Source organism: Cetorhinus maximus, chromosome 4, assembly GCF_964194155.1.
Source record: "Cetorhinus maximus chromosome 4, sCetMax3.hap1.1, whole genome shotgun sequence".
Lineage (NCBI taxonomy): Eukaryota > Metazoa > Chordata > Chondrichthyes > Lamniformes > Cetorhinidae > Cetorhinus > Cetorhinus maximus.
Genome location: NC_135882.1, coordinates 87,783,402 through 87,806,186, shown reverse-complemented (window position 1 = coordinate 87,806,186; position 22,785 = coordinate 87,783,402). Strand labels below are relative to the sequence as shown.

Below are 22,785 nucleotides of genomic sequence, written 5' to 3'. Positions count from 1 at the left end.
TGCTCTACCATTCAATATGATCATGGCTGGTCCTTTATCTCAATGCCATACTCCTGCTCTCTCCCCATACTCCTTGATGCCCTTAGGGCAGATTTTTCCATGCCTGCCAGCATCGGGCACCATGACGGGCATGAGTGGACAATATGGCAGGAAAGCCAAAAATTGGTTTCACAACGTCATGAAACCAGTTTGCAATCATCCACTCTGCCCATCAATGGCAGGCCACGTTTCCCACCACCACACACTGGGAACTTCAGTGTACTACATCTGCATACTATTATAAGCCCGGCTCACCAGAATTATCCCCTCCACGGTGGATCATCCGAGTATGTCACGATGTGTTTCACAACTGTACATAAGCGACATGCACCTGCCGAGCTGCACTTGGCTCAGGACTTTGAGGTTTGTTTGTCTACCTTGCTTCAGGCAGCACTCGCAGTTATTAGTGCCAGGCTTCACAGACAGCACCACATCACTTTTAGGGGGGCTCACGGGCAAGTCTCTACCTACCAGAACAGCCAGAAGGTGGGGGTGGCTTTTCAATGGCTGCAGGGCTAGGCCTTGCTTGGGAAAGGAGGAAGAAGTGGTCTGAGGCAACGAAAGAGGCCACAGGGCGAGGGCTGCACTGGGGAAGGAGGGGTACGCCAGGGTGTGTGTTGGGTGCACAAGCTGATCTGTGCAAGTGGCCTCAAGAGGGTGAGGGCTGAGGATGCAGCCTCCAGAGGAGATGAGTCCAGATGGAGATGTGAGGGTGTGTGTGAGAGAGTGAGTGGTGATGTCCCTTGAGCTGGCAGTGAGTGAGACGCCTGTGGATGGCCTTGCGAGCATATGAGTTTAGAGTGATGAGATGGTTGCCTTACCCTGGCAGCACAGATGAGATCATTCATCTTCTTTCTTCACTGGATGGCCGACCTCTTGTGTGCAGATGAAAGCAAAATACTGCGGATTCTGGAAATCTGAAACATACGGGCTTGAAATGTTAACTCTGTCTTTCTCTCCACAGATGCTGCCAGATCTGCTGAGTTTTTCCAGCAATTTTTGTTTTTGTCTCTTCTGTGCAGCATTGGCACTGACCACCACTGCCACTGCCTCCCAAGCTGGAGTGGTGAGGTTGCTGGATCTCCTGCGGCCAGAGTGGGGTTGGAGGACATCACAGCGGTCCTCCAAAAGGCATTCCAGTGACAGGTCATTGAACTCTTCTTGGCTTTCAGGGCCATGTCTTCACTGAAGCAGCATTGAGAACTGTGTGCGCGGCTGCAGTTTAGATATGGCACCTGGAGTGAGGAAACAGTGAGGTAATAGCGTGGCGGGTAATTCAGAGGCCGCCCACCAGCGAGACGGCATGTTTCCCATGGCTGCATAATTAATGAGGCGGGATTGGGATGATACAGCGTGAAAAGCCATCATTGCGGCTGGCGGGTCAAATATCCTTTTTCCTGCCCACTACAGCACTTAGTGCAAATCTGGGGCGATTCCGCCCTTTGTGTCCAGAGATCTATTTTCTTCTTAAATATATTCAATGAATTGAACCAATAAAGACTTGTGGATCAGAAGCTATTGACCAGTTTCTCCAAGCCAGCACATTTTTTCCTTATGTCCAAGAGGCTGGGGATGGAGTGCTCAACTGGTATGTAGTAGTGGTAACCATTTCCTGTCCCCCCACCATCCTCCACAACAGCAAGTTCCTCAGTATAGGCTGATAGCCTGCTGGAAGTCCATTGAAAATAGTTCAAGTGACCAGATGTAAGACAATTCACCAGGGTCAGTGCTGAAGTTAGTCACCTTCTGAAGGTGGTCAGAAGTCCAGATTAGTTACAATTCGGCTGGCTTGTATGCCCCCAAATTACAAAATTATTGATATCCGAGCTTCAAGACAATTAAAAACGAATTCACTAAAACATGTTCTAAAAGCCCGACTGATTCAGAGGTTGGTTTGCTGCAGAATAAATTGTTTAATTTTAAAAGGGTCTCTAAAACCTCTTTAATGCATCTACTTTACAGCTACCTAAAATTTGTGAAAATGACTGTACAGTACCCACATGGTACAACTAGAGCAATGAACACGTACAGAATTAGTGAAAATTAGTGGTCGCAACATATTTAAACTAAAACCAGCAACTTCTTCATTTTTGTGCCAAAATAGCATCTTAGTTCTCCATTGGATTTAGATTTACTGTGACATTTATAGTGTACAGTGACCTATACTGAATTACCAGAGTGCTGTATCTGCAATTTCAGATGCTGCTTTCATGAATTGATGCATACAATATGGAACAAAACAATTTGTGACTATCAAAACAGAAAGCCACAAAAATAATTTAGAATAGTCAAAATCAGCAAAGAACTTTTCCATTGCATGAGATACTCCAGCATAGGCTGGAGTTGCATTATTATCAAGATGCTAAAAACTCAAAACTCAAAAATTAATTTTTAGAAATAAGTAATTAAAAAGAGTGGCAATTAAATATGTCTAGTAATAAAAATTAAGTAGAGGAGAATATCTGTCACAATTGGTTGCCTCTCCTCTGACATATTTGTACCTGGCTAGCCTAGATGAAAGAACCGAGGCAATTAAATGAAGCAGATCTCTCCTCCACTGGATGAATTTATCACTATTACTGGATTCATTTTTAGTACATTTTAGTACCACTCTTTTCAATTACTTACCTCTTTCTAAACTTCACTCTGAATTCTGAGTTCCTTAGTAACTTCCTGATGGCAATGAACTCCTGGATCTCTACTGGAGTGTTTTGATGATTCTATAGAATGAAATTCAAGTGAATGAGATTAAACACTGTGGACATTTGCGAAGGGTTCAACTTAAAGATCGTTATGGAGTTGGGAGAAGCAATGTTTGATGAACAGTGTTTCAAATTTAAATTACCATTTACAATTTGCTGGCCAGTAGTTCTAGTTTGTTTCCCCACTTAATTAATATATGGGTCAATAATGTGACCTAAAGGACAATTAACAATGCACTTTGGAAATCAGAGTGTGATCAGACAAAGCCAACATGGTTTTACAAAAGGAAAATTCTATTTGACAAATATATTCGAGTTTTTTGAGGATATAACTAGTAGGGTAGGTAAAGGGGAACTAGTAGTGTAGTATACTTGGATTTCCAAAAGACATTTGAAAAGGTGTCACACAAAAGGTAATTTTTACGTGCCCTACACAAGGGCACATGGATTTGGGGTTAATATATTAGCATAGATAGCAGATTGGTTAGTGGACAGGAAGCAAAGAATATTCTTCATGTGCTTGTGCGCCAGGAATATCGCCAGCTGTCTTCTTCCTTCTGTTGTCATGTCTTCCTCGACGGTCCAGGGGAACTCTCCTCCATGCTCCAATATGTAGGACTGCATAACGGTGGTGCACCACCTCGTAACAACTGTAGAGAGCAGTTTCCTGGAGAGGGTTCGAGGCACTCAGCACTTCGTCTCTTCTTGTATTTGACTTGTAATGCAGCCCGCGTGGCTGTCTCAAAGACTTCCCGAACTCCTTCCTTTGTTTTGGCAGAGCACTCCATGTAGCCAAAAGCACTCATTTTGTTGGTCATGTCCCGTCCCTCCTCTGGCTTCACAGGTTCATGCTTCATTTTTGTAAGCTCTTTTCGTGTGTTCTCATCATTTCTCAAGTCCTTCTTGTTTCCAACTAGAATCATAGGCAAACTGGGACAAAAATGCTTCACTTCAGGTGTCCATTTCTCAGGGATATTTTCCAAGCTGTCTGGGTTATCAATTGAGAAGCACATTAAAATAACATCAGTGTCAGGGTAGGAGAGTGGTCGGAGTCGATCATAGTCTTCTTGCCCCGCTGTATCCCAGAGTGCAAGTTCAACCTGTTTGCCATCCACTTCAATGTCTGCTATGTAGTTTTCAAAGACAGTTGGTACATAAACTTCAAGGAACTGATCCTTTCTGAACACAATCAGAAGGCATGTCTTGCCCAAGCACCATCTCCAACAATAACCAACTTTTTCTGAATGGCTGCCATCTCTGGGGGTGGGGGAAGCTGCCACCTCTTACTCGGTGCCAGTTAGATCGTGACCACCGCCTCAGCTCAAGATCAAAGCACAGGGCTTTTTCAAATCTGTCAGGTTGTAACAAGTGGAGTACTGCAAGGGTCAGTGCCGGGGCCACAGCTATTTACAATCCATATTAATGGCTTAGATGAAGAGAAAGAGAGTATTGTATCTAAGTTTGCTGACCATACAAAGCTAGGTGGTAATGCAAGCTGCGAGGAAGACACAAAGAGACTGCAAGGAGATATAGGGCGGAATCGTCCCAGATTTGCACTAAGTGCAGTGGCAGACGTGAGAAAGAGTGTTTTACCCACCGGGCGGAATGGCAGCTTTTCACACCATATCATCCTGATCCTGCCTTATTAATCATGCATTCCTGGGAAACATGCCGTTTCGATGGTGGGCGGGCTCCGATTTGCCTGCCATGCTGTCACCTCGCCACTTCATCACGCTGTGCGCCATATTTAAAGTGTAGCCACGTGCATGCCTCTGAGTGCTTCCAGCGCAGAACTGCTGCAAAGAAGACATGGCCTTGAAAGGCAAGAAGACTGCAGCCACTCGGTTTAGTGATGTGTCCCTCGAATGCCTTTTGGACGCTGTAAAGGATATCTGTGATGTCCTATACCCCTGCTCTGGCCGCAGGAGGGGCGGCAACATTACCACTCCGGCTTGGTAGGCGATGGTAGTGGTGATCAGTGCCAATGCTGCACAGGAGAAGTTGGCCATCCAATGCAGATAGAGGATGAATGATCTCGTCCTTGCCGCCAGGGTAAGGCAACCACCTCATCACTCTAAACTCTCACACTCACAAGCCGATCACACATTCACTGGCATCTCACTCACTGCCAGCTCAAGGGACATCACCACTCACTTCTCTCACACACACCCTCACATCTCCATCTGGCCTCATCTCCTCCAAAGACTGCCTCCTCAGCCCTCACCATCTTAAGGCCGCTTGCACAAATCAACATGTACCCCATAAACACACTGGGATACCCCACTCCCCCAGTGCAGTCCTCCCCCTGCAGCTTCTTCCCTTGCCACTTCTCCCTTTTCCTCAAGCAAGCGCAAGCCCTGCAGCCGTTGAGAAGCCACCCCTGCCTTATGGTTGGTCTGGTTGCTAGACTCAGGCCCCAGAGCCCCCCTAAAAGTGAAGTGGTGCTGTCTGCGAAGCCTGACCGCGAAGCAAGGTCAGCAAACAAACCTCAAAGTCCCGAAGGAAGGGCATCCGCCAAGTGCATGTCGCTTATGTTCAGTTGTGAAACACGTCAGCACTCAGATGATCCAAATTGGGAGGATGATTCTGGCGAGTTGGGCTTATAATGATATGCAGATGCATTACAATAAGGATCTTGACATACAACGGTGGGAAACACGGCCATTGATAAGTATAATGGACAATTGCAAACTGGTTTCACAACATTGTGAAACCAATTTTTAGTCTTCTCACCATATTGTCGCTCACTCTCCGTGTTGTCCACTCACATCATCATACACACCTAACACCAGCAGGCACAGAAATTTCCACACATAGACAGGTTAAGTGAATGTGCAACAAGGTGCAGATGGGGCTTAATGGTCGTAGGAATAGAAAAGCAGAATATTTTTTAAATGTTGATGTTCAGAGAGATTTGGGTGTACTCGTACAAGAAACACAGAAAGTTAACATTCAGGTGCAGCAAGCAATTAGAAAAACAAATGGCATGTTGGCCTTTATTGCAAAGGGATTGGGGTGCAAGAACAGAGAAGTCTTGCTACAACTGTACAAAGCTTTGGTGAGACCACACCTAGAATTGTGTGTACAGTTTTGATCTTCATGAGCTGGATTTACTCCAGCCCATCGCGGTGGGAAACATGGTGACTGGGCTTACTTAATCGGGGGAGAAGCCCCACGTCAGTGTCCTGGCAGTGGCAAAGCCTCCCGCGATCAAATCGGAGGGTGGAAGGGGCTGACACGGCATTCGCGGCTGGCAGCAGCAGGATGTGAATTACGCAAATTATTGAGCCAATTGAAACCCATTATTTCTGAGTCCATCACAAATCAGTGGTGGCTCAGGAATTACGTGGGGGCCGCTCACTTTTCCTGCGCTCTTGGAATGCTGCCCAGTAAACTGTCAGGTTTGCCAGCAGCCACCTAGATGGGGGGGGGGGGGTTCCCTTGTAGTCGGGCACTCTGTGTCTGATCTACGGATCAGGTATTGGAAAGGGAGGGGATCCACTGAAAGTCACTCCCCTGCCCACACAGAACCTTTACAGTGCGCAGGAGGCCATTTGGCCCATCGAGTCTGCACTGGCTCTCTGAAAGAGCATCCTACCTAGTCTTACTCCCCTGCCTTATCTCTATAACCTTGCACATTCTTTTCCAGATAGCAATCCAATTCCTGTTTGAATACCTCAATCAAACCTACCTCCACTATCCCCTCAGGAAGTTTGTTCCAGACTCCAACCACCCTCTGGGTGAAAATATTTTTCCTCACATCACTTTTACTCCTTTTGCCAATTATTTTGGATCTATGCTTTCTAATTCTTGATGCTCCCTTGAGTGGGAAGAGTTTCTCACTATTTACCTTGTTCGTACTCCTCAGGACCTTGAATACCTCTATCAAGTCTCCTCTCAGCCTTCTTTTCTCCAAGGAAAACAGTCCCAACCTCTCCAATCTATTCTCATAGCTACAGTTCTTCATTCCCTGGAATCATTCTTATGAATCTCCTCTGTACTCTTGCCAATGCTTTCACATCCTTCCTCAAGCCCAGAACTGGATGCAGTACTCCAGATAAGGCCTAACTAGTCTTAATACAAGTTCAACATGACCTCCTTACTCTTGTACTCAATGCCCCTATTAATAAAGCCTAAGATACTATATGCTTTATTAATTGCTCTCTCTCAACATAACCTGCCATCTTCAATGACTTATGTACATATACACCAAGGTCCCTATGCTCCTAGCTTCCAAGCCCCCTGCCCCTCCTCTCTCTCGTCCACACCCTGCGATTTCCAACCCACCCTACTCATCGTTGTTCTGGGGTCCCACGATGATCTTGGGCCTTTGGCGGGCGCATTGCTATCAACCACCACCGCTCCAGCTGGCACTGGTGCCATCAGGGGCTGCTAGTCTCTGATCGGCCAGCAGCTCTCAGTGGGTGGAAATTCCACCACCAAGGACCTCAATTGCAGGGGAAGCTTGACGGTGGCCAGCTAAGTGCCTTGAGGACACTTGATTCTGTCAGACTTCTCTCTTGGAATTGATGAGGGTTCCCTGTCGGTTCCCAAGTGATGGGCAGGACTTCTGTCAGCCTGACAGAATCCTGGCCCATATCTAAGGAAGGATATACTTGCATTGGAGGTGGTACAGCAAAGGTTCACAAGATTGGTCCCTGGAATGAGCGAGTTGTCATATGATGAGAGGCAGAGCAAACTGGGCTTTACTCTCTGGAGTTTAGAAGATTGATCCAATTGAAACATACAAGCTTCTGAAGGGCTTTTACAGGGTAGACACTAAGAGGTTGTTTCACCGGACCGGGGAATCTAGAACATGGGGCGCACTCTCAGCATAAGGGGCTGATCATTTAAGACTGAGATGAGGAGAAATTTCTTCACTCAAGGGTTGTGAATCGTTGAAATTTGCTACCTCAGAGAGTTGTGGATGCTCCATCATTGTATACATTTAAGGCTGGGATGGACAGATTTTTGGTGTCTCAGGGAATCGAAGGATATGGGGAGTGGATGGAAAATTGGAGTTGAAGCTGAATATCAGCCATGATCACACTGAAAGGAAGACTTGCATTTATTTAGCACTTCTCATGACCACCGGATGTTCCAAAATGCTTTACAGCCAGTGAAGTACTTTTTGAAGTGTAGCCACAGTTGTCATGTTGGAAATGTAGTAGCTAATTTGCACTCAGCAAACTCCCACGAACCACAATGTAAGAATGACCAGATCATCTGTTTTTGGGTTGTTGCTCTTCTTCAAAATAGTGTCATGGGTTATTTTACATCCACCTAGGCAGGCAGATGGGGACTTGGTTTAATGTCTCATCTGAAAGACAGCACGTACTCAGTACTGCACTGGAATGTCAGCCTTGATTTTTGTGCTCAAGCCTTGGAGTGGGATTTGAACCTGGAACCTTGTGACTCAGAGGTAAGAGTACTACCACTGAGCACCAGCTGACACTAAATGTATTGAATATTAAATATTGAATGGCGGAAAATGCTCGACAGGCCATGTGGTCTATTCCTGCTCCTATTTCTTCTGTTCTTATTTTCTTTGTTCCACACTTTTGGACCAGAGACCTACCAAATGGTTACTGGGTATTGTACATGTCAATGAGTCCTGAAAGCACTGGAGTCTAGGCACTGTGTAGAAACCTCATCAATGGTATTGAGACAAAGTCCCATAATATGATTCCCAAGCCAGAAGAGTGCTCAATATAAAATGCATGCTGCAGGGAAGGTCTATTCCCTTCAGTCACATCGCTTAGCAACTCACATTTTCTACATTATACTGGTTTTGCTGAACAGAAGAAGTTGAACTCTTCCAAATAGCTTCTTAAAGAAGAACTATTTCTCTATTAGTACTTGTTTGTACAGGCAAAACTGTTAATCTACTGATTTGAATGAAGCCATGAGTATCTCCAAGGGCATCCTTCTCTATTTGTTGGTTTTGGAGGATTAGAGGACAGATGCCAAACAGCTGTATTTCAACTTTAGATGCTCCATTAGAACCCATCCTTAAGCCGCTACTTATGTGCATATAGCTAGGCTCTTCTATCAGAACCTGTTGAAGACAGCAGTATAAGCAGAATAAGATTTCTGAAGGAGCCCATAAAAGAACTGTGCACATGCCTGCAACCAGACTTGCAAACCACTTCCAGGACAGGGACAGCTCTGCCATTGGTTTCGAAGGGTACAGGTGTGTTGAACTTTAATGCAGCAGGTTCCTACCAAGCGACCTCGGGAGACTTCCAGTACATTTGACAACCTTCAGTCCAAATTTGCATTATGCGGGCGAAAGACACATTAGTTGCCAGGGCCAGTAATTTAATTCATTCTCTTTTGGAAAGCAGCCAGCAATTGGAAAGAGGCCACTTCTACCATATGGCAGGATCCCACAGGGTTTACTGACATCACCAGTGGCCAGACATGCCCCAACCCCAAGACAACTCAATTTATAAACTGAAAGCACTAACAGTCTATGATTGTCCAGCTGGCCTGCAACCATAGGAACCAGACTTACGTATTCTATTGCTGTTACCCTGGCAGGTCCCAAGATTCGTTCAGTTTATGGCAGCCAATGGTGCCAGAATTATTTAAAGAGCCCAGAAGACTATGAAGATAGCTGTTGAGCAACTATGGAAAATTCACTGCAGCTGTGGATCATGACACACTGTGCTGTCCCAAGGAAAAGACCTGAGGAAACATACAATGTGATACATACTTCTGTCACAGTCACAGTGAAGCATACTTCCAGCAGCTTCAAGCAGCAATTTAAAGCTTAGGCAGAATAGTTGAGGGTTCCAGTCCATCCCTGCAAACGTCTCCTAAATTACTATATTCAGCCTAGCTAGGGTGTTAGCCTTGGCTCAATAGTAGGAACAATGCCTCTGAGTCAGAAGGTTGTGAGTTCAAGCCCTACTCTAGAGGCTTGGTACTCTAGACTCTTGGTACTCTAGACTCTAGAGTACTGAGGCAGTGAAGGTGCTGTATTTCAGTTAGAAGTTGACCCAACTAGCTGGAAGTTGCTGAGGAAGTGAACAACAGGTGTGTGGTCTCTCAAATCTGCAGACAATGCCCCAAGATGTAGAAGGACCTCAGCAGGGCAGGGAAGGTGAATGGCATAACACTTCAGGTACCAACTCCAACTTCCCCAGCATTTTCCCCAGACCAACATACCAATACAAATTCCTCTCTCTCCAGGCATCTCCTCACATCCCCAGCTAAGCAGCCAACAATGACACATCCTCCTCTTTTGTGCCATCCCTCATAGTCTCACTCCACAAATGTTATCATTCTCTCCTCCCCACACAATCCATTTCTCACACATACAACTCTTTACTTTTTCTCCTTGCAGGAGAAGAGAGTGCAGAACTCCAGGGAGAGAGAGAGAACAGGACTCACAGGTCCCTTTGAAATTAATACTTCTCAATCTATCACCATTTAAGAAATACTCTGCATTTTTGCTTCTTCTACCAAAGTGGATAACTTCACATTTTTTCCATACTATATTCCATCTGCCATGTTCTTGCCCACTGACATAGTCTGTCTAAAGCCCCCTGAAGGCTCTTTGCATCCTCCTCACAACTCACATTCCCACCTAGTTTTGTGTCATTAGCAAACTTGGAAATGTTATGTTTGGTCCCCACATCCAAATCATTGATATAGATTGTGAATAGCTGGGGCCCAAGCACTGATCGTTGCAGTACACCACTAGTCACAGCCCGCCAACCTGAGGATGACCCGTTTATTCCCACTCTGTTTTCTGTCCCTTAGCCAATTCTCAATCCATACCAGTATATTACCCCCAATCCCATGTCCTCTAATCTTGTTTACTAACTTCCTGTGTGAGACCATATCAAAAGCCTTCTGAAAATCCAAATACACCACATCCACTGTACCCCCTTATCCATTCTGCTAGCTACATCCTCAAAAAACTATAACAGGTTTGACAAACATGACTTCCCTTTCATAAATCCATGTTGACTCTGCCCAATCCTAGTTCAATCTGAAACTAGGTTGTAAATCTAAACAAAGGGAACTACGAAGATATGAGGAGACAATTGGCTGTGATAGATTGGGAATCTGTATTAAAGGTATTATGGTAGACAGACAATGGCTAGCATTTAAAGAATTAATACATAGTTTACAACAGATTTACATCCCCTTGAGGCACAAAAACCTAGCAGGAAAGGTGCTCCAACCATGGCTAACAAGATGGACTAGTAATCCAGAGGCTCAGCATAATTCTCTGGGGACATGAGTTTGAATCCCGCCACGGCAGATGGTAGAAGTTGAATTCAGTAAAAACCTAGAATTAAAAGTCTAATGATGACCATGAAACCATTGCCAATTGTTGTAAAAACCCATCTGGTTCACTGACATCGTTTAGGGAAGGAAATCTGTCGTCCTTACCTGGTCCGGTCTACATGTGACTCCAGACCCACAGTAATGTGGTTGACTCTTAAATGCCCTCTGAAATGGCCTAAGAGGCCATTCAGTTGTATCAAAAATGGAATTAAACTGCACGGACAGCCCGGCATCAACGTAGGCACCGGAAGCGACAAGGGCATAAAAACAAAAAACTGTGGATGCTGGAAATCCAAAACAAAAACAGAAATACCTGGAAAAACTCAGCAGGTCTGGCAGCATCAGTGGAGAAGAACAAAGTTGACGTTTCGAGTCCTCATGACCCTTCAACAGCGACAAGGGCAAATTTAGCCCTGTCGAGCCTGCAAAGTCTTCCTTACTAACATCTGGGGGTTAGTGCCAAAATTGGGAGAGCTGTCTCACTGACTAGTCAAGCAACAGCCTGAAATAGTCATACTCACGGAATCATACCTTACAGATAATGTCCCAGACACCACCATCATCATCCCTGGGTCTGTCCTGTCCCACCAGCAGGACAGACCCAGCAGAGGTGGTGGCGCAGTGGTGTACAGTCGGGAGGGAGTTGTCCTCAACATCGACTCCAGACCCCATGAAGTCTCATGGCATCAAGTCAAACAGGGGGAAAGAAACCTCCTGCTGGTTACCAAGTACTGCCCTCCTTCAGCTGATGAATCAGTGCTCCTCCATCTTGAACACCACTTGGAGCAGGCACTGAGGGTGGCAAGAGCGCAGAATGTATTCTGGGTAGGGGACTTCAATGTGTATCACAAAGAGTGGCTCGGTAGCACCCTACTGAAGGAGCTGACTGAACTCTAAATGACATAGCTGCTAGACTGGGTCTGCGGCAGGTGGTGAGGGAACCAACAAGAAGGTAAAACATACTTGACCTCATCCTCACCAACCTGCCTGCCACAGATGCATCTGTCCATGACAGTATCGGGAGGAGTGACCACCGCACAGCTATTGTGGAGACGAAATCCTGCCTTCACATTAAGGATACTGTCAATTGTGTTGTGTGGCACTACCACCATGCTAGACGGGATAAATTTCAAACAGATCTAAGTACTCAAGGCTGGGCATCCATGAGGCGCTGTGGGCCATCAGCAGCAGCAGACTTTTACTCAAACACAATCTGTAACCTCATGGCCTGACATATCCCCCACTCTACCATTACCATCAAGCCAGGGGATCAACACTGGTTCAACGAAGAGTGCAGGAGGGCATGCCGGGAGCAGCACCAGGCGTACCTAAAAATGAGGTCTCAACCTGGTGAAGCTGTAACACAGGACTAGTTGTGTGCCAAACAGCATAAGCAGCAAATGATAGACAGAGCTAAGTGATCCCACAATCAACAGGTCAGATCTAAGCTCTGCAGTTCTGCCACACCCACTCGTGAATAGTGGTGGACAATTAAGCAACTCACTGGAGGAGGAGGCTCCACAAATATCCCCATCGTCAATGATGGGGGAGCCCAGCACATCAGTGCAAAAGATAAGGCTGAAGAATTTGCTACAATCTTCAGCCAGAAGTGTCAAGTGGATGACCCATCTCGGCCTCCTCCGGAGGTCCCCAGCATCACAGATGCCAGTCTTCAGCCAATTCATTTCACTCCACATGATATCAAGAAACGGCTGAAGGCACTGGATACTGCAAAGGCTATGGGCCCTGACACTATTTCGGCAATAGGACTGAAGACTTATGCTCCAGAACTTGCCGCGCCCCGAGCCAAGCTGTTCCAGTGCAGCTACAATATTGGCATCCACCCAGCTATGTGGAAAATTGCCCAGGTATGTCCTGTACACAACCCAGCCAATTACTGCCCCATCAGTCTGCTCTCAGTAAACAGTAATGGAAGGTGCCAACAACAGCGCTATCAAGCAGCACTTGCTTAGCAATAACCTGCTCACTGACGCCCAGTTTGGGTTCCACCAGAGCCACTCAGCTCTTGACCGCATTACAACCTTGGTTCAAACTTGGAAAAAAGAGCTGAACTCCCAAAGTTAGGTGAGAGTGACTGCCCCTGACATCAAGGTGGCATTTGACCGAGTGTGGCATCAAGGAGCCCTAGCAAAACTGAAGTCAATGGGAATCGGTTGGGGGAGGGAGCTCTCCACTGGCTGGAGTCATATGTAGCGCAGAGGAAGATGGTCGTTGTTGTTGGTCTGTCACCTCAGCTCCAGGACATCACTCCAGGAGTTTCTCAGAGTAGTGTCCTCGGTCCAGCCATCTTCAGCTGCTTCACCAGTCACCTTCTTTCCATCATAAGGTCAGAAATGGGGGTGTTCACTGATGATTGCACAATGTTCAGCACCATTCACGACTCCTCAGATAATGAATCAGTCCATGTCCAAATGCAGCAAGACCTGGACAATATCCAGGCTTGGGCTGATGTGTAGCAAGTAACATTCATGCCACACAAATGCCAGGCAATGACCATCTCCAACAAGAGAGAATCTAACCTTCGCCCCTTGACATTCAATGGCATTACCATCACTGAATACCCCACTATCAACACTCTGAAGGTTACCATTGACCAGAAACTGAACTGGACTAGCCATGCAAATACTGCAGCTACAAGAGCAGGTCAGAGGTTAGGAATCCTGCAACCAGTAACTCACCTCCTGACCTCCCCAAAGCCTGTCCACCATCTACAAGGCACAAGTCAAGAGTGTGATGGAATACTCCCCACTTGCCTGGATGAGTGCAGCTCCCACAATACTCAAGAAGCTTGATACCATCCAGGACAATGCAGCCCGCTTGACTGGCACCACATCCACAAACATTCACTCCCTCCACCACCAACTCACAGTAGCATTGTGTACCAAGGTGCACTGCAGGAACACACCAAGGCACCTTTGGCAGCACCTTCCAAACCCCCAACCACTACCATCTAGAAGGGCAAGGGCAGCAGATAGATGGGAACACCACCACCTGGAAGTTCTCTCCAAGTCACTCACCATCTTGACCTGGAAATATATCGCCATTCCTTCACTGTCACTGGGTCAAAATCCTGCAGCTCCTTTCCTAACAGCACTGTGGGTGTACCTATAACACATGGACTGCAGAGGGTTCAAGAAGGTAGCTCACCTTCATCTTCTCAAGGGCAACTAGGGATGGGCAATAAATGCTGTCCCAGCCAGCAAAGCCCACATCCCATGAGTGAATAGTTTAAAAAAATAAGTTAAAGACTATATTAGATCAAAGGAAGAGGCTTATAAAGTTGCCAAAAATGTAGTAAGTTTGAGGATTGGGAACATTTTAGAATTCAGCAAAGGAGGACCAAGAAACTGATAAAGAGAAAATAGAATTTGAAAGTAAACTTGTAAAAAACAGACTGTAAAAGCTTCTATCGGTATGTAAAAAGGAAAAGGTTAGCAAAGACAAATGTGGGCCCTGAAAAGGCAGGGACAGGAGAATTTACAATGGGGAATAAGGAAATGGCAGAGAAACTAAACAAATACTTTGTGCCTGTCTTCATGGAGGAAAATCCAAAAGACCTCCCAGGAATACTAGAGAACCGAGGGACTAGCAAGAATGGGGAACTGAAAGAAATTAGTATTAGTAATTCTCTGCCATTAGTTATGCTTATACAACTCGCCAGAACACTGGTCCCAGCTCGGTTCAGGTGAAGACCATCCCAATTGTACAGCTCCCACTGTCCCCAGTACTGGTGCCAGTACCCCATGAATCAAATCCCATTTCTCCCACATCAATCTTTGAGCCATGCATTTAACTGTCTAATTTTATTTATCCTACTCCAATTTGCACACAGCTCAGGTAACAATCCAAAAATTATTACCTTTGAGGTTCTGCTTTTTAATTTAGCTCCTAGCTGCTCATACTCTCTCAGCAGAACCTCTTTCCTAGTCCTACCGAAATCATTGGTACCTATGTGACTCACGGCAACTGGATCCTCCCCCTCTCACTCCCCCTCTCCAGCTCCTAGACGATGTCCCGAACCCTGGAACCAGGCAGGCAACACAGCCTTTTGAACTCATGTTCTCGGCTGCAAAGAACTGTGTCTATTCCCTGATTATAGTGTCCGCAACTACCACCACATTCCTATTACCTGTCCCCACTTGAATGACTTCTTGTACCACGGTGCCATGGTCAGTTCACTCATCCATCCTATAGCCTTTGCTTTCGTCCAGACAGGCTGCAAGAACCTCGAACCTGTTGGATGATTTTAAAGGCTAAGGCTCCTCCACTTCTACCTTCTCAATCCCCATACCTGCCTCATGCACAGTCACACCATCCTGTCGCTGACCATGGACCAAATCAGATGACCCTATGCTAAGGGGTGTGACTGCCTACTGGAACAAAGTGTCCAGGTAACTTTACCTGCCCCTGATGTGTCACAGTGTCTGCAGCTCAATGACTCTGAGCCAAAGTTCCTCTAGCTGCTGACATTGCAAATGTGTTTGCCTTGGATCACACAGATGTCCATGAGCTCCCATATTCTGCAGCTGCCACATATCCCCTGGCCTGCCATCTTTATAGCTTTTAATTAATCATTTTACTTAGTAGATTTTAATTAATGTCTCTAGTCCTGCCAGTGCTTATATTCTTATTATTTCAGTAAATGTTCTCCTTACCCCGATTGAAATTCCCAAGTGAAGATAAATAAGAAATGCCCACCAGCCAATCTAATAAACTTTACTACTTTTAGTAAATCTTACTGCTAATAACACCTTACATTACTAAACTTACCCAAGAAAAATACTGACCAACCATTTAATTAGCTGTTTTCCTGTGATGTCACACTTTGATTTTTCTCAGAATGTGGTTGGTCCGCTCTGAAGCCACAGATTGGACAGCACTTTCAGGTGCTGCTGCATGTCTCCAGGTCCTCCTCTCTTCTGCCCTCTTTCCCTTAGCCTAGCCCCTCAGCCCCATCACCTGCACCAGAACTTGCCTTCCTTTGCATTTAAAATTCTGCCCTCTATTTCTGAGGTCCATCACGTCTATCCATGTAGGTCTGGTGAAACATCTCACTGCAGGGTGACTCTCTACTTTGAAAAGCCAAACCTTCTGCAACAAGACTCCAACAGCTGATTACTAAGGGTCTGTCCTGCCTCTGACCATTTAAGAAACACAAAGGGTCACTGGCACAGGAAAATCTTATCATTTAACCTCTGAGAGCATCATCTGCTAAATGCTGGGAGCACTGAAGTTTCATTTTTGACCCAATGTTCTTTACAAACAGTTTAAGCATTCTCAACAGAGTTAAGGATATGAACTTTTATTTGGCTTTTTCTATTGATCCTTATTTGACTTACTCTGGCATAGACTTGCAACCAGCTGCCATCAAGCAATGTTCGGTGACCAGTCAACAGGTCGCTGCACAATTAAGCACTTCTGCAGAGCACTCTATTTTTACCTTAATAATCTACCTAGTTGAGAGAATATTTCAGGTCATTTTCAATTTTGATGCGGGTGGAGACTGGAGATAGCAGATTGGCCACCCATTATAAATGTAGTCTGATTTTCCTGTTCAATGAAGTCAATGCAAAATAAAATTGCACTGGGTGTATAAAGGGCAACTGATCTTCTACAATCAGTTTTCTGCTCCTGCCTAAGTTGAAAATAACCCCTATACCTTTCTTCTGAACAAGTACCAGAACTGCAAGTTCAGATCGCTTCCTCAAAATTTGACAGATTCACCATTCATCTTACCTCACAGTAAGCACATGCTGCAAGCTGGGAAACATATATGAGGAATGTGTAACATTTATGTTTTTTTGTTCAAAGAAGGATGCATGGAAACATGCAGTTTTAAGAACAGTAAGAAGCATAGAACAAGAAAAGACCATTCAACTCATCAAACTCCTTTTTCTTCTACAGTAGAAAAAAACTCTCATAAAAATAGTACCATTCATGCCTTTATTATATTCCAAAATGCTTTATAGTCAATTATGCATTTTTTGAACTTGTCACTTGTAAAGAAACAGCCAAATTGCACGTAACAAGGTCTTCTATGCACGTGTGGTTGTGAGCCCAGAGCAATAGAAGTGTTAGCTCAGCGGGGAGTTCTGTTTTGACAACTGAAGTGAGCTGTTGACTTTTCTTGATTGATATCTTTAATGGTCATAATAAGTTGTTATTGCTGTGATCCCTTTAGCCAATGCCTTAATGTTTATTTGGACAAGATTAAGAGGTGTAAAGTGTTTGAAGCCTCTGTTATTGATACTTTAATGGTCTGTCTTAGTGACACTTTTATAGGGTTGTAAGAACAGCAGTTTTATTTTCAAAAGAAGAGTTGTTGATGAGTGTTTTTTTCTCTTTCAGCAGTTCCACAGTTGCCATTGTTATTACGTGGCTCACTGGTTATGTACATGGTGTATACTGGGTGAATGGGCATGGAAGTGGCATGAGCTGGCACTGAGTTGCATTAACAGTATGAGGGGCCACAGAGAATGGCTGGGGAGAATGAGTTGGCGTGGAGGGTATAAGGGGCCATGGGGAGTGGATGGGGAGTATGAGTTGGCATTGAGTTGGCATGGAGGCATCATGGGAGCATGGAAGGGGCATGAGTAAGACCTTTTTAAACTTATCTTTCAAATGGTTCCCAAATCCAGACTATGGTTCATGACTCTTGTGACCTGCCATGGACCATGAATCATAAAGAAGCTGGATTAACTCCATGCAAATTGTGGGGTGGGTGCTAGGTGATGTTTACCCCCACAATGGAGCCAGCAAGATCGGGAGTGCAGAGTGTGGGCTTGTTACTCCCACTCTTATCCTGCACCAGCGAAAATTGGGGACACTAGGAATGGAGGCAGGAATCCTCCAATCAGGCCCTGCCCATCATTTTTAAATGGCCTGGAGTCATTCCAGAGTATTAGTGATATTTATCAGTACTTATCCTTAACACTCAGATTTGTTCGTAACCAGATATTCATCCCGCTTTTTGAAAAATATGTTAATTTGCAAACGGTTAACTGTTTTAGCTGGAAGCCTATTCTATAGTAACTTCTCTATGAGGCACAATAACAATCTTTCTAATGTCCAGCTTTGCTTGAAGTTTGTTAATTTTGAATTCCTATCTCTGATTTCTGTGCTCAAAGACCAAGTTAAATGACCTGATTTCAGCTCAATTATCTATCCCTCTTAAGTATTTTTAAACTATGGTCCATGTCGCCTTTCAGTTTTATCTTTTCCAATGAAAATAAGTTACTTTCTGAGAAAATCTCTGCATATATATGGGAGAGGAATTAAAGCGCTAAGAACAAAAAGTAACTTTAAATCATCAACAATTCTACTACAAGATTAAGTTTTTGTTATGCATGTGCAGCTCCCTTGGTGTTACTGGGTTAGAACATCTTTATATACTCTAAAGATTTTGTGAAAGTTAAGCAGATTGCAGTCAATTTGTTCTTATATGTGTTTAATATTTATAAAGATAAAAGATCACTTTGTACGGTTAACTGAACTGTTCCAAGGAACATAATTGGAATCAATGTTAACTATTTATATAAATTATAAATTTTATATAAATTATATCAGACTGCCGACTAGTTTAGATAAATTTGGCCAATTGATCTTGAAACGGGTGCAGGACTCTCATTTAAAATTGAAGTTTGACCTGTGCTTATTTCAGGCAGGAACAGAGCTGCCTAAAACAAGGTCCTGATGAACTTAGCAGCGGCTTGAACGCTCCTGCACATTGGGCGTGAGCCGTCAATGTGCTAAATTTACAATTGTTGTACCACTAAAATGGGTCCAACAATGTTGAGTTTCTAGCCCATTGGATTTTGAAGTGTTGATGTTGTGCGTGATGTGAACATTCTTAAAACAAGATGGCCTACAGGTCTGAAACCACACCCTCCATGAAAAATGCCTCTTTGTATTATGATCTATGTTAAAATTGATCATATTGTAAATCAGGATACAAGCTTACTGATTTGGCTGCTATGTCAAAAATGTGAACAACGAAAGATATGACATTCTTTTTATTTCATAAAATATTGGCTTGCTTCAACATTTTCCTCATAATTAAACTCTTGTTAAACAGCAAATTTACTCTTATTGTTGTGCAATATGAAATTTCTTCAGTACAACTATGGTGTCTGGATTTGTTTTAATTATATTTTCCACAATAGTGCAGCTGGTTGCATTTCTTGTAAAAAGACTTTTGTTTACTGTTTTAACAACTTAGAGCTAATTATATTAGCATGCACATCTCAAACGATCATTTCCCTCAGGGTTCAATTAAAGGTAAACCCAATTTAAATTTAAATGTCAACACTGACTATTAGGAGAGAGCATTTGCAATAGTATATGTTTCTTTACACTTGATTTGGGTTTCCTGATTACTATCTGTATTTTGCTTGCTTACTATGAACACATTATGATTTTATTAAATATGATGATGATTACACAAGGGCTATTGTTAATCATAGAATGTACCTACTTTTCAGTGCAACCATGCTGGACAGGATGCCAAACTGAATTACAGAGATTTTTTTGAACATATAGCTGAATAATAAGCAGCTGAAAGTAGGTCAGGATTGTAAATGATGGACTAGTTCCCCTCCCCCAAACATACTGTAGGAATAGGTCTGCTGCCTCAGAATGGAATTCATCTTTTTGTTATATTCTTTATATGGACTCTTTCTATTCTTCCAACTGTTTCTGGGGGAAAAAGATACACAATTCGGCAAACCGCATTACTTCAAATAAGGAAAATTATACTGCAATTTTTAATCCACAGACCACACCATACGCATATTTTTTTGTTTATTTAGTCACAAGATCTATTGTTTTATATGGTGATGGAGCACATGCAGTCATTGCCATTTTAACTGCATTTTGAAAATGTAGATATACTGATAACACAGGAAGGGAAGCTTATAGTATTACTGCAAAAAAAGAAAAAAGTCAACCACAACATCAGTATCTAGGTGAATGGAAAAGTATTTGGCTTCCTTTTGTCATATCCCTCCAATTTTATAATTTGTAATTATTAAAAGAAAAGTAGCTTAAGCTTCAATTATAATAGATCATGTCACAACTAATATACTGCTGCAGTGAGAAATTAAATAGAATGTGAGTTAATCAATAAACACAATTTTGAGAGCATCAACTGTACCTTAGAACATTGGCACAAATACTGCAATTTAATTCAGCTTTGTTGCTTATCTCAGTTTCTATCTGGTGGCCTAAAATATTTCTATTGCGATTTAACACAAGCATGAAAACAGCATAGATTGTTCCAACAGAAATTTACACCTTGTTTTAAATTTGAAAATTTCAACAATTATAAAATATTAACTTGATGAAGCAGAGGAAACTACAAATATAATTGATGTGAAGATACATTGCAGCTGAAACTGATTTGATTGAAGTCAACTATTGTAAACCTTTAAATGGTCAAACTCTGCCACAAAATTAGAATAGCTCATCATTCCTGAAACAATTTATTCAGCTTAAGGGCATACACAGTTCAGATTTGACGGTTCCCTTAGTAATACTTACTACTGGCTGTTTGAGTGCATGATTGCTTTATTTTCCCAAGTCTTTAAAAACATTGTCAATTTTACTATGTCGTTCTTTTGCAATTGCTTACTGATATCAGCACAAATGTCATTTGCCTGGAATTCAATGGGAAATACAGAAAATCCTGCAGGCAGTAATTCACCCACAATGGGGTTTATCAGACTTAACTCTTCTGCTCTTGCCTTCTGAAATCAGCAGGCTAATTTGTCTATCGCTTATACACATCCTATTTAATGACTATTAGGATACATAGCGCCTTTCAAAACCTTAGGAAGTTCGAAAGCACTTTACGACCAATAAAGTATTTTTAATATGTAAAGTGCAGCAGCCAATTTTCACACAGGGAGCTCCTACAAACAGTAATGTGGCAATCACCAGATAATCTGTTTTTACTGATAATTGAGGGACAAATATTGACTAGGACAGAAGCATAAGATTACGCTTACTCAAAATAGTGCCATTGGAACTTATATGTCCATCTCAGAATGCAGTTTGGCCTTGGTCTAAAAGCTTGTCTGAAAGATGGCACCCAAAACAGTGAAGCACTCTCTCAGTGCTGCCCTGGACTGTCACTCTAGATTCTTATGCTCAAGTCTCTGGGCTAGGACTTGAACCCGCAGCCTTATAATGCAGAAGTGAGCTGACACTGAAAGGAAAATTCTGGTGGAAAAACTATTTGTCTTAGCTTAGGAAAAAAAGGCTAAGTGGACTTATATTCATTTGTGTGGGTTCGTACCGTGCAGTCACCAGCATGAGACTAGAAAATGTTGACATATGTCAATAAAAAATTATTTTGAACATTGCATAAATGTGACTTTCCCATGTTTAGTAAGTATATACAAAAGCCCTGATGCAACATAGAAGTCAGGTTTCTATTTCCTTCTGTTGCTCTGTCACAAAAATCATGATTCTCTAATACAGTCTTTCAAATGAACACGTTGAATTGATTAAGGTGTGACAATGCCAATGTCAGACTGCTGAAGTTTTGTAAAAACTCATGTATAATTCTAGCAGGAAATCATGTTTTAAATATTTATTCTACAGTTAATCTATAATGGAATGTATTTAGTGTCATCTTTCAGGAATAATTTGATTCTAGCTTTGTAAATTTTTTTTTACATTACTACAACCACACGAAAGAGACTGCGGAATGTACTAAGAACTACTCTCTTCTCATTAAAGTGAACTTTAAATTAGCCTCAATATTCACCAGTATGCTTGGCGTGAGGAGGGGTAAAAATTTTCTTTAATTTATCATGCTTACTCACATTATCGGAGCTGCGGTAATTTCATAACCAGTTCTCAGTTACACTCGAGTATCATTTTCATAATTTGCATTATATGTTTCAAGTATTTGGCTGCTGATAAACCACAATGCACTAGAACTATGAAATTCCAATAAATACATTGAGATAACTTTCAAAACACTACACAAATGCATGGCACTACAAAATTTTGAAAATTATGCATTTTATCAAGCTTATTAAATAATCTGAGGCACTATTATACTCTATTATAATAGGGGCCAGGATTATTCTTTAATGCTTTATTTCTCAATAATACACTTTTTAACAAACTTTTTTTTAAATGATGTTCCCCTGTTTTTCTCATTTTTGGCTTTGTTTTTTTCTACCATAAACAGCCTTCTAGAGTTTTTGGGAAACAAAATTTGAACTTTGGCCACTGTCAATGCTACTTCTCATCCACTAGAAGATGTAAACCAAAAGGCATGTGCTAAAACATTATTATTTTCCTCCCCTTGCAATTATTTTATGTGGTGCTTCATCAGGCTGCATATATGAAAATTGATAAAAGCAAACTCAGCCAAGCAAGGCAACCTGATTATAGCTGAAAAGAAAAGTATTTCTAATAGGTTCTTTACATATATCCCTTTGACTGAAAATAGAGTTTCACTCAAACTGGACTGACTTGAGCTTACCGATACGAGAAACAGGCTAAATCAACCAGAAAGAAGATTGAAGAAACAAGTGCGGGAAAAGATAGAAGGCTTTTGGAAGATGATTGCTGTCTCCAAAACTATAATAGCTCAGAGGGATTGGAAGGATGGAGGGGAAACTTAAGAGTCAACACAAAAAATATTAAATGAAACTGATAAAGACAATTGAGGCACAGCATATATGTTCAGCATATAAATGCTGAA

At 42.9% G+C, this 22,785-nt stretch overlaps 1 protein-coding gene and 1 pseudogene across 2 annotated transcripts in view; both read right to left on the bottom strand.

Moving 5' to 3' along the window:
* Positions 1-22,785, bottom strand: part of tox (thymocyte selection-associated high mobility group box) — a 297,637-nt gene that overhangs the window by 173,072 nt on the left and 101,780 nt on the right. The gene's annotated exons all lie outside the window — the stretch shown is intronic.
* LOC144679395 (rho-related GTP-binding protein RhoA-D pseudogene) lies at positions 3,305-4,064 on the bottom strand (annotated as a pseudogene).